The following is a 14,086-nucleotide window of genomic DNA, read 5'->3' on the forward strand; positions in this document are numbered from 1 at the left end:
AGTGGGAACATTCATTAACATTGTAAAGGCCATCTACACTAAGCCTGTGGCCAATATCATTCTAAATGGTGAAAAACTGAAAGCATTCCCCCTAAAAACTGGAACAAGGCAGGGATGCCCTCTTTCACCACTCCTATTCAATATCATCCATGAAACTCCAGCCAGAGCAATCAGACAAACCAAAGAAATTAAAGTGATACGAATAGGAAAAGAACCCAAACTATCCCTGTTCACTGATTACATGATTATATATTTAGAGGAACCCAGAAATTCCACCAGAAAACTTTTAGAACTCATAAGTGAATTCAGTAAAGTAGCAGGTTACAAGATCAATGCTCATAATTCAATGCATTTTTATACATAAGTGATGAATCTTCAGAAAGAGAAGTTAGGAAAACTACCCCATTCACAATAGCCTCGGAAAAAATAAAATACTTGGGAATCAATCTCACAAAAGAGGTGAAAGACCTCTACAATGAGAACTACAGAACACTAAAGAAAGAAATTGAAGAAAACCTTAGAAGATGGAAAGATCTCCCATGTTCTTGGATAGGCAGAACTAATATTGTCAAAATGGCCATACTACCAAAAGTGCTATACAGATTCAATGCAATTCCAATTCAAATCCCAATGACGTACCTTACAGAAATAGAGCAAGCAATTATGAAATTCATCTGAAAGAATAAGAAACCCAGAATAGCTAAAGCAATCCTTAGCAGAAAGAGCACAGCAGAGGGTATCGCAATCCCAGATCTTCAACTCTACTACGAAGCAATAGTAACAAAAACGGCATGGTATTGGTACCAAAATAGACAGGTAGATCAATGATACAGAATAGAGGACATGGACACAAACCAAAATAAATACAATTTTGTCATACTAGACAAAGGTGCCAAAAATATGCAATGGAGAAAAGATAGCCTCTTCAACAAATGGTGCTGGGAAAACTGGAAAACCATATGCAACAGAATGAAATTAAACCCCTATCTCTCACCCTGCACAAAACTCAACTCAAAATGGATCAAGGACCTCAGAATCAGACCAGAGACCCTGCATCTTATAGAAGAAAAAGTAGGTCCAAATCTTCAACATGTCGGCTTGGGATCAGACTTCCTTAACAGGACTCCCATAGCCCAAGAAATAAAAGCAAGAATCAACAACTGGGATAGATTCAAACTAAAAGCTTTCTCTCAGCAAAGGAAACTATCAGTAATGTGATGAGAGAGCCTACAGAGTGGGAGAAAATCTTTGCCACTCATACTTCAGATAGAGCACTAATATCCAGAATCTATAAAGAACTCAAAAAACTCTACACCAAGAATACAAATAATCCAATCAACAAGTGGGCTAAGGAAATGAACAGACACTTCACAGAAGAAGATGTACAAGCAATCAACAGATGCATGAAAAAATGTTCAACATCTCTAGTAATAAGAGAAATGCCAATCAAAACTACCCTAAGATTCCATCTCACCCCAATTAGAATGGCAATTATCAAGATCACAAGCAACAATAGGTGTTGGCAAGGATGTGGGGAAAAAGGTACACTCATACATTGCTGGTGGGGTTGCAAATTAGTGCAGCCACTCTGGAAAGCAGTATGGAGATTCCTCAGAAAGCTTGGAATGGAACCACCATTTGACCCAGCTATCCCACTCCTTGGCCTATACCCAAAGGACTTAAAATCAGCCCACTACAGAGATACAGCCACATCAATGTTCATAGCTGCTCAATTCACCATAGCCAGATTGTGGAACCAACCTAGATGCCCTTCAGTTGATGAATGGAAAAAGAAACTGTGGCATATATATACAATGGAATATTACTCCGCCATAAAGAATGATAAAATTATGGCATTTTCAGACAAACGGATGAAATTGGAGACTATCATGCTAAGTGAGATAAGCCAATCTCAAAAAACCAAACGACAAATGATCTCGCTGATAAGCGGATGATGACACATAATGGGGGGTTGGAGGGTTTAGTGTTAGGGTTAGGGTTAGGTTTAGGTTTAGGGTTAGGGAGGGTGGTAAAAATGGAGGAAGGAAGGACTGTATAGAGGGAAAAGAGGGGTGGGAGGGTGGGGGGAAGGGGAAAAAATAACAGAATGAATCAAACAACATTACCCTATGTAAATTTATGATTACACAAATCGTATGCCTTGACTCCATGTACAAATAGAGAAACAACATGTATCCCATTTGTTTACAATAAAAATAAAATAAAATAAAATAAAGGCCCATCAACAACTAAAAAAAACTTTTAAAAAATGCAGCCTGTAAAGAATTTAAAAATAAATAAATAATTTTTAAAAATAAATAAATCTTGGGAAGAGCCAAGCTCAGTTTGCATTCAGGTGGGAGGACCCCAATTTATAGTTGCTGTTCTTCCCCTGATTATCTTGATCTTACTAGTTCACTGTCATAATTTGGGTAAGAGGGATCTGCACTTCATGCAGGTCTCAGTGTAATAGTACATTATATTGATGACATTAATATAATATAAAAAAATGAAGTGTAATCTAGGACTGATTTGAATGCAGTGGTGATTCACATAACTGACTAAGGCTGGTTAATAACTCCAACAAAGACCCAAGAATCTGCCAAGTGAAATTCCTGGGAATAGTTAGGGCTTTAGCTACCTAGGACATTCTATAAGCAACTAAAACTAGCTGTTATTACCTACCCTTAGAACCAAATAAGATGACAAGCATTTGGTTGGTTTATTTGAATTTTGGACAATACATCTTCTACATCTAGAAATATTTCTGGCTCCAATCTATAAGGTCATAGGAAAGAAAGCCACATTTGAGTGGAGAGATGAACAAAAGCAAGCCAAGTCTGAATTCTGAAACCAGTAATACTCTCAGGGCCTTCGGGCTTATATTATCCCCTCTCAGATGATTTTGGAAACGTCTGTCACTCACTCATGCCGATGGATCCTATGACAGAAGACCATGAGCACCTCTCAGTGGCCACCATTGGGATTTGAGACCAGTAAATTTTCAGATATGGCTGCCATTTCACATCATTTCAGAAACAATTACTAACTTGCAATTGAGCATTGAGACTGTCTCAGTGACTAAAAGAGAAAATAATCATGAAACCTGAGATACCCATAATTTCTTGGGTTAAGTCAGAAAAACATTCTAATAATAAAGGCAGTGTCCATGAGAATTACATAATAAAATGTAAGTGGTTTATACAGGAACATGCCACCAGGAGAATGCACAGCGGGATCCACTATAGCAAGGAGCAAGTAACCTCTTTTCCTCTAGGACTGTTTTTGGAATCACCCATCTATTTCCATGTGGATGGTGAATTACAAAAAGCTCTCAACCAACTAGCAAAGATCTGCTTGATTTACAGATCAAACTTTCATTGAGCTTCCTTGAGGTGGGTGCCTGGGTCCATGAAATGAGTAGATTTGGAGACAGCAATGGTGCAGAGATGGGCTGAATCCAAATCTATTTCTCTTGCACCCTCTGAGGCACACAATGCCACCAACAAAAATCGTTCTGTCTTCCAGGAAGAGAGACAGAGATTGAAAATGGCTATGGGGAGCATATTCTGGGGAAAGGCCATGCACATACATAGCAAGTAGATTAAATTAAATCAATGCTGGTGGCCCCAAGGGGATATATATGGGTCCTGACAGAAATAAATACTTCTGACTGGGGTTTGCATACTCAGTGTTAGAGTGTCAGAATTGAGTTGCATGTTGGGTACCCAGTCAGTGTCCACAAGAAATTGGAGAACTGCTTGGTGTGAGAAAACAGCCCATACATCTGGTGACCAGAAGTAAAGTGATATGATTAAGTGAGAGTACACAGAAACACAATTTGTTTTTTTCTGTACATGTTTTTGTAAGGATTAAGTGAGAATGTGAATGTAAGGACCTGGGATATAGAAAGTAGTCAATGAATATTAGCCTTTTATTCATTTAATCTTTCAACAAGTATTTGTTGAGAAACATTTTGCTATTGTTCTGATTATTTGTCTTTGATGACTGATAGTCACTCCTATGAAATAAGCACTGTTAATAGTAATTAAAATTGTAATACACAGACATAGATGAAATAAAACAGTATATATGCTTGGTTTCAAAATAATTTTCAGGATGTTTTAGGCAGCTTTTCCATCATGATGACCAAAATGCCCAATAAGAACAACTTAGAGGAGGAAAAGTTTATTTGAGACTCATGGTTTCAAAGATCTCAGTCCAGGGGTTAGGAAGAGTGGAGGGGCTACAGGGAAGAACAACCCTGCTAGAACATTTCCCAGTGACCCACCTCCTCTAGTCATGCTCCACCTGCATACAGTTACCATTCAGTTAGTCCGTTCAAACTATGGTGAAATATTTAGGTCATAAATCTCATAATGTAACATCCCATCTCTGTGTATTCCTTCATTAACAGGAGCTTAAGAAGACACCTCATATTTAAACCATATCACTCCACCCATTGTCCCCAAAAGCTCACATCCATCTCACAATGCAAAATGCTTTTAGTTTATTTTCAAGTGTCCCATAGTGGGTCTGCAGTTGTGGCTCAGTGGTAGAGTGCTTGCCTCACAGATATGAGGCACTGAATTTGATCCTCAATACCACATTCATATAAATAATAAAATAAAGTTATCATGTCCATCTACAGCTAAAATTATTTTTTTTAATTTCCATAGTCTTCATTTCATCTTGCTCCGGGACTCAGGATTCAAAAGAGGAGAAATTGAGACACTTGGGACCAACTCAAAGCAGCCGGGTGAGGGCGTCCCGGATGGGGCGGTAGTCCCGGGATGCAGGGAACTTTGTGAAGTAGAGCTGCCAGCGAGATGTCCCCCACCCCCCCGCTGGAGCAGTGAACTCGGACAACTGGGAGCTTCGTAAAGGAGGCCGCTCAGCACAGCGCTGGGACTCGGAGCAACCACTGGGGCTCCGGCGGCTGCCCAGGGGAGGAGCAGCGAGGAGGGCTGTGTGGACTCAAGACACCGAGGCCTGCCCTGAGGAGGAGGAGGGGGAGGAGCGTGGCCGCTTGGATTCGGAGTGACTACACCAGAGCTACAGGCAGTTGCCAGAGGAGAAGCTGCACGGCGAGATGTTTGGACTTAGAGCGACCGCTTCTGAACATCGGGGCCTGCCCTGAGGACGAAGAGGAGGAGGAGCGGGGCCGCTTGGATTCGGAGTGACTGCACCAGAGCTACAGGCGGTTGCCAGAGGAGGGGCTGCATGGCGAGCTGTTTGGACTCAGACCACTTCTGAACACCGGGGCCTGCCCAGAGGAGGAGGAGGAGGAGGAGGAGGAGCGCGGTGGGTCGTTTGGACTCGAAGTGACTGCATTAGCGCTCCAGGTGGCTTCTCAGAGGAGAAGGCGAGTGGTGAGTTGTTTGGACTTAAAGTGACAGCTCCTGAACACGGGGGGCTGCCTGGAGGGGAAGTGTGGTGGGTCACTTTGTCTCCAGTGGCCGCACCAGAGCTCCGGGCGGCTGCCCAGAGGACGTGTGCAGCGGGTCACGTGGATTCAGAGCCACTCAGAGTGACCACTCCTGAACACCTGGGGGGTTACCTGGAGGAGGAGGAGGAACGGGGAGGGTCATTTTGACTCGGAGTGATTGATTGCCCCAGGGCTACAGGTGGTCGGTGGGAGGAGGAGGCATGCAGTGAGTTGCTTGGACTCCTAGTGACCGCACCGGAATGCTGGGTGGCTGTCTGGAGGAAGAGGCGTGTGGCGGGTCTCTGGGTCCCAGAGCGATTGTACGGGGCCCCAGGTGGCTGCTCGGAGGAGGGGCCACATAGCCAGGCGATTAAGTGCACAGCAGGGTCCCAGGATCTAGGAGGCTTCTTGGTGGAAGAGCCACACAGAGACAGGCTTAGGGCGGAGTGAAGGTTCCAGGCCTGCGGGCAGATTCTCTGAGGAGGGGCAGGCTAAGGAGATTCATCTGCAAAGGGTGAGGCTCCCAGGCCCAGGAGGTAGGGCCGGGCCCCTGGGAACTTTGCAGAGGAAGGCAGCCCAGCCCAGGCAGTAGCTGTAAATTGAGGGGAACCTCTAGGAGGGAACTGACCAGCAAGACCTCCCCACCGGGTGAGTCTTCCCTGCCGGGTGAGGTTTCCCCACAAGGACGGTAAAACCAGAGACACAGGCCCAAACAGGCCTTGCCTCAGCCCGCAGCCTAGGTCCCCTTTGGATGACCATTGGTCAACAAGTGGAGACACCTCTGCCCACTAGTAGGGAATATACCCCACCTGAAGGCCACCACTCCTAGAGAGGCAGATTCCCTGTGGAACACCGCATTATCAACTTCCTCCAAGACTTCAGCCTACTGAAGGATAAGAGGGGATATGTATAGAAATCTTCAGGGACATTGTAAGTCAATAAAGGAAATCTGCAATATCTCAGCAGTCCACTGATACCTGAACAATATGAGAAAACAAGGAAAGAAAATGCTGCAAACAAATCTAGATGTTACATCAATAAAACCCAATGACAGCATGGCAGAAGAAATGACAGAAAAGGAATTCAGAATGTACATAATTAAAATGATCAGGGAAGCAAACGATGAGAAGAAAGAGCAAATGCAGGCATTGAATGATTGCACCAATCGACAGTTAAAAGAGCAAATACAGGAAGCAAAAGATCATTTCAATAAAGAGTTAGAGATATTGATAAAAAACCAAACAGAAATCCTTGACATGAAGGAAACAATAAACCAAATTAAGAACTCCATAGAAAGTATATCCAGTAGGATAGAACACCTGGAAGACAGAACCTCAGACACTGAAGACAAAATATTTTACCTTGAAAACAAAGTTGAACAAACAGAGAAGATGGTAAGAAATCATGAACAGAATCTACAAGAACTATGGGATATCATGAAAAGGCCAAGTTTAAGAATTATTGGGATTGAGGAAGGCTTAGAGAAACAAACCAAAGGAATGAACAATCTATTCAATGAAATAATATCAGAAAATATCCCAAATCTGAAGAATGAAATGAAAAATCAAGTTCAAGAAGTTCAAGAGGCTTATAGGACTCCAAATACACAAAATTACAACAGACCCACACCAAGGCACATTATAATGAAAATGCCTAACATACAAAATAAAGACAGAATTTTAAAGGCTGTGAGAGAAAAGAACCAAATTACATTCAGGGGGAAACCAATACAGATATCAGCAGATTTTTCAATCCAGACCCTAAAAGCTAGAAGGGCCTGGAACAACATTTTTCAAGCCCTGAAAGAAAATGGATGCCAACCAAGAATCTTATACCCAGCAAAACTTACCTTCAAATTTGACAATGAAATAAAATCCTTCCATGATAAACAAAAGCTAAAAGAATTTACAAAAAGAAAGCCAGCATTACAGAACATTCTCAGCAAAATATTCCATGAGGAAGAGATGAAAAACAAAGAAGCAAATCAGCAAAAGGAGGAATTATCCTAAAGGAATTGTCAAATAAAGGAGGAAACAAGTTGTGTCAAACAAATAAATAAATAAAATGTAAAAAATGAACCAAATGACCGGGAAACCAAATCATACCTCTATAATAACCCTGAATGTTAATGGCCTGAATTCATCAATCAAAAGACATAGACTGGCAGATTGGATTAAAAAGAAAGAACTAACAATATGTTGCCTGCAAGAGACTCACCTCATAGAAAAAGATACCCATAGACTAAAGGTGAAAGGATGGGGAAAAGCATACCATGCACATGGACTCAGCAAAAAAGCTGGAGTATCCATCCTCATTTCCGATAATGTGGACTTCAAGCCAAAGTTAGTCAGAAGGGATAAAGAAGGTCATTTCATACTGCTTAAGGGAAGCATAAATCAGCAAGATATAACAATCATAAACATCTATGCCCCAAACAGTGGCTCATTCATGTATGTCAAACAAACCCTTCTCAATTTCAGAAACCAAATAGACCATAACACAATAATACTAGGTGATTTTAACACGCCTCTCTCACCACTGGACAGATCTTCCAGACAAAAATTGAACAAAGAAACCATAGATCTCAATAACACAATCAATAATTTAGACTTAACGGACATTTATAGAATATACCATTCAACCAAGAGTGAATACACTTTCTTCTCAGCAGCACATGGATCCTTCTCTAAAATAGACCATATATTATGCCACAAAGCTAATGTTAGCAAATACAAGAAGATAGAGACACTAGCATGTATTCTATCAGATCATAATGGATTGAAGTTAGAAATAAATGAAAGAGTAAAACACAGAAACTATTCCAACATCTGGAGATTAAACAATATGCTATTATATGATGAATGGATAACAGAAGATATTAGGAAGGAAATTAAAAAATTCTTAGAGGTAAATGAGAACAAAGAAATATCATATCAAAATCCCTGGGACACTATGAAAGCAGTACTTAGAGGAAAATTTATTTCATGGAGCGCATTTAATAAAAGAAGTAAAACTCAGCAAATAAATGACCTAACACTACAGCTAAAAGTCCTAGAAAAAGAAGAACAGACCAGCACCAAAAGTAGTAGAAGACAGGAAATAGTTAAACTCAGAGCTGAAATCAATGAAATTGAAACAAAAGAAACAATACAAAAAATTGACAAAATAAATAGTTGGTTCTTCGAAAAAATAAACAAAATTGATAAAAAAAAAATTTCCATAGTCTTAATAGTTTAAGCATTGCCCAAAAGTCCAATTCTAAAGTCTCATCTGAAACTCAAGGCGAACTCTTTGCTGTAAGCCTCTGTAAAAATCAGAAGCAAGTCATAAATATGCAATATACAGTGTGAGAGTAAACATTTCCTTTCCAAAAGGAAGGAATAGGGGCATAGAAAGAAGGGCACCAAAGCAAGACAAAAACCCAGATAGGCAAACAGGTCCTGTAATTTCACAGACAGCATCTGTGATAAATGATTGTGAGATGAGCTCTATAAAGGACTTGGGCAGCACACCCCTTTGACCTTGTGCATATGGGCTCTCTTCTAGCCTGGCTGTCTACACAGCCAACAGTTTTTCTGCGCAGACAGTTCATGTTACTGGCATCTCTTAGTTCCTAAGATCTCCATTACAGCTTTGAAATCACCTTTATAGCTTCATGTATCACAGTCTCTGGGGCAGCCTGCAGAGACTTTGACCCTTCTACAATTGGCTTGGCCTCTCAGGCCTTCCTTTGAAATCTTCATTGTAAGCTTCCATGTCCCCTAATTCTAGCATTCTGCATTCCTGCAGAACCAGTGCCACATGGATGATGCAAAGGTCTGCTCCCAACTCACACAATAGCTGGGTCCCCTGGAATCATGACAGTACAGTCTCTGAGTGTATGGCTCAGAATGGTGAAACAACATCCTAGGGCTCCCTGTGTGAGCATGGTATCCCAATAAGCTCTTTTCAAAGGAATTTTCTCTTCTGTACCCTGAAGCCTGTAGTGGTGTGTTTTGCAAATTCCTGAGATGCCCTCAAGGTATCTGTGCAATGTATTTATGATCTCTGTAGGGGCCATAATCTCTTCAACAAGCACTCCTTCATTGGCCCTAATTGTACAAGCATTTTTTGGGGGCCAAACTGCAAATTTTTAAGATTCTTTAGCTCTTTTTTCTCTTCTCAATTCTCACAGTAAATCTGGCTAAAAGCTGCCAGCAATATCCATGACTGAATGCTGGGCTGCCTTGAAATTTCCTCCACCAGATTAATTGGTTCACTATTTTAAAACTCAGCCTCACAGAAAGTCTCAGTACATGGGCCAAATTCTTTGCCAGAATATAAAAAGAGTGGCCTCTAGTTCAATTCTGAAAAAAGTACTCATTTCCCTCTGAAACCTGTGAGCACAGTTAACATTCCTATTGACATTCTGATCTTCTGCACTCCCACCAAAATCACCCCATCAAGCTCCCCTTGCAACATCTTGTAGTTTTTCCAACTTGAATCTCTAAATTTTTCAAAATTCCTCTTGCAAACCAGTTTCAAAGTACTCTGAGTCACATAATCAGGTTAGACACAGCAATGATCCCATTTCTCAGGAACAATTTCTGTTTTGGTCAGTTTTCCTGTCACTGTGACCAAAATATCTGACAAGAACTTGAAGGAGAAAAAGTTTATTTGGGACTTGCAGTTTCAGAGGTCTCAGTCCATAGATGACCAATTCCAATGCTCTTGGCCCAAGGTGAAGCAGTAAATTTGGGGGAAGGGCACAGTGGAAGAAAGCTGCCCAGCTCTTCATGGGATCAGGAGGCAGAGAGAGATGGAGAGGGAAGGGGCTGCAGAGAAAATGAACTCTTGCAGGCCATGCCCCAGTGACCTACTTCCTCCAGCCATACCACACCTACCTATAGTTACCACCAGTCAGTCCATCCAAACTAGGAGGAACTACAGATCTCATAGTCTAATCATTTCACATCTGAATATTCCCACACTAACAGGAACTTTTGTGGGACACCTCACATCTAAACCATAACACATTGAGAATGGACAAGAGGGGAGTTGAAATTAGCTTGTTGAAGCTGAGTGATGGGTATACGATGGCACATATTATCCTGTCATTTGTCTACATTATCAATGCCCCATAATATGAAGTTTAGAAAAAAAATATCAAGACACACATACCAAATTAACTATTCTCAAATGCCTGGTTAATGCATTACTCCCTCACAGGTCATCTAATTGTACCTTCACCATTGATTTAACAGCCCTTTTTCCACATTGTTTTTAATACTGAGGCCTGACACAAATAGTTTATCTAGGTATTTAGCCATTTGGATATGCCTGGATAGTAAATAATAATTTATATTTTGCTCATTCTATTACATATGCATTCATAAAGCTACATTTATATAATGTGGCTCTTAAATGTACTAATCAACTCAAATCCAAATTCAAGGGAACTCAAAAATTTTGAATACAATAAAGCCACTGTATTTATTTTGAATAAAATGGAGTTTAAATTTATATTCTGCATGGCTGTATTCAGAGAGTTAAATAGCAAAAAAAAAAAAAATCTTGATTTATTATTTTATTCTATTACTCTGATAAGTAGAAACTCATAAATAGAGGAGTTGCAAAGTTGAAAAATTTTCAAGTTAGAGAACTTGGAACATTTCTTAGCAGCCTTCTGGAATTCAGTTTTAAAATAAATGACTTTTCAGATGAATGTGGACATTTTTTCCATGCCTCTTGCCTCCTCCAAAATCATCTTGTTTCATTATCTTCTCTTCTAGTTCTATTCTCTCTCTCTCTCTCTCTCTCTCTCTCTCTCTCTCTCTCTCTCTCTCTCTCTCTCTCTCTCTCTCTCTCCCCCCCTTTTCTGCTTTTTGTGGATCAAATATTCTTTATCTTTTAAAAAAATATTATTTAGTTGTACATGCACACACTATCGTTATTTCTTTTTATGTGGTGCTGAGGATCGAACCCAGTGCCTCACACATGCAAGGCAAGTGCTCTACCACTGAGCTGCAGCCCCCGCCCTCTTTATCTTGATATACAACAAAACTCGTGCTGTGCACAAAACCTCCTGCTGATGTAAAACAAGACCACAGGCTCTAGGTGGTCCATGTGGACAGAGAAATCAGAGCCTACAAATGTGGACTCCAAAAGGCATGGTCCAAGTACAGAGGCCATGAACTATGGCAGTAATTTGCCTGCCAGCTGCTTTTCACGTGGCCATCTCTGGGCACTGTATTCCAGAATACGTGATAGCAAAAACATATTTAATAATGATAGATGAGTCTCCCAAGTCATCGTGAATAGGTCAGCAAGAAAATAATAAAATAGTGAATTACAGAGAGAAATTAACTATCAGTAAAGAATTCATTTGATCCTAAGTCCAGCATCAACTCTGGTCTATTCCTTCATTATCTTTCTGCTCCTTCATGGACGACTCTGCCTGTTCTTCTGACAGAAAGAGCTGCAGGTCTCACTTCATTCTTTTACCACAAGTCCACAGTTTTAGAACACAAGTCAGAAAACTGAAAAGCAATTGATTATAAATGGACCTTTGACTGCTGACCACATCCTGGAAAAAGGGAATTTGGATATTTCGCATTTCTGTCCTTATGTATTCAAACACTTTTGAGGACTCAGTGGAAACAAACCCAGCTTACCTTTATGGTTACTTGGTGTTACTAAGAAGTGATTATCTGAGTCACTGCTGTGGTTCCGCATTTCAGTTCTTACTGCTACTTTCTCACAAGTTATAAATTTAATTCTCCCTCTCCCGTCCTCTGAAAATTACAGCTATGGCTCACCAAAATTAAGTCCATTAAATACAATAATGTGTGTTTAATGAAGTTAGACAGGACAGCACTTTGGGTTGGAAACCTGGTCAAAAACGCTGTACATTCTCATTTTTTTCATGCTTCTTCTTTTGGCCTTAAATGGATTTGCTCCACTTAAACACACCCCAAGGGTGCTGCTCTCCTACTTCTTTCCTGTCATGTCGCTGAAATCTATCTAAAGAGTGAGGCCACTAAGATCTATTGCACTCTCTCCCAGGTCCACTCTTCCCCTCCGTCCCCACTGCCGGAATCAGTCCTGAATGTGCAGGTGGCTCAGCTCCCAGCATACTCCTGTTCCATCCAGCCTCCCACACTGCATTAGAGTGATCTTTCTAAAACACACGTCTCACCGTGACACTTACCCACTTGAAACTCTCAGTGGCTTCTCACCATTCTTTCCAAAGACAGCTCATACATCTTAGCACAATAAACAAAGCCCCTTCACTAGCCCGCCTCTCCAGACCTGCCTCCATTCATTCTCCCTTGACAGATGGCTCCTCTTTGTTTATCTGAACATCCTGTGCACATCCTACATCAAGGCCTTCTCTCCGGCCTTTCTCTCTGCCTGGAATTTCTCTTTTCCTTTGGCTCACCCAAGGTGCCTCCTTCTCTATTGCAGAAATAATTGATCCTTCTTTCCCCCTGTGCTTTATGCAGCACAAAACACTGCAACTTATTACACTATATAGCTTATTATTGTAGTTTTTCCTGTCTGCCTCTCTATATTTCAACCTAAGAAATTAGCTCTATCAGAACAGGGACTACATTGTTTCTGGGACATACATGATACACAAAAATGTCAAATTCAAATACTGAGAAATGATGGAAGGAGTTGAGTCAATTTAAATAAAGCAGAACATGCAGAAGTGGCCATCCAGAAGTACCTCATTAAAATATTAGTGAATTAAATTGCTTTCAGCACACACATAAAACATCTTCCCCAATCCCATCTTCCAATTAATTAAAAACAACATCTTGCCTTGTGACTGTCAATTTTGAAATTTGCCGGGGGTCCAGCCCTAGCAGGAGTCCATGGCTTCCACACTGGTAAACGGGGCGCGGGGAGACGGCGTCGGCGATGGATGGAGAATGAAAGACACAGACTCTAGTTCTGGTGCAATCATTCCCACTTTATTCTGGGGAAGGCTGGGTTTATATACATTTTTCTTCAGGCTTTGATGACAGGCTTGTGACTAATAAAATCAAAGAAGTTTCCAAAACATAGGCAGAAATTGTTTTTACGGAAAGATTATGAGAAAACAGTAACCTTACAGATTATCCTTACTTAATCGCCAAGGCTTGCCATTGATAAAATAAGCTGGTCCATATCTAGTAGGTACTGTGGGAGGTGCTTTGTGCTTAGAATTTGGGGAAACATTGTTGTCTATAAGTTTCTGTGCCCCAACAGGTTCTGGTTGTGCCAGTAAATGCAGTGTTTGGTTTTTAACATAATAAAAACATTCTGCTGTTGTGAGGTTAATCATCACAGGGTTTCAACGTGTGTTTTGTCTCCATGATGTTTTTCTGGAAATTTGTAGAATTATTCCCATCACCTCTAGCAAGATCCTCAGACTGAAGTGAGTAATATATTATTAGGAAAACTCCACAGAATAACAACCAAGCTAGGGAGGCATACATCTGGCATGCAATCCTTTTAGGATGAGTCTTTGCAATCCTTCAGTGGAACTCTGTCAAGCACTGCAAGGAGAGCCAGGCGCCCCGCAGAAATTCTGGTTTTAATGTTGCTCTCAATGTGCATTTTGATTACTTTGACAAAAAACAAAAATGTAGGAGAATATTTTAAGAGTCTTAAATAAAAATGGTCAAACAA

Source organism: Sciurus vulgaris (genome assembly GCF_902686455.1).
Source record: "Sciurus vulgaris genome assembly, chromosome: 9".
Classification (NCBI taxonomy): domain Eukaryota; kingdom Metazoa; phylum Chordata; class Mammalia; order Rodentia; family Sciuridae; genus Sciurus; species Sciurus vulgaris.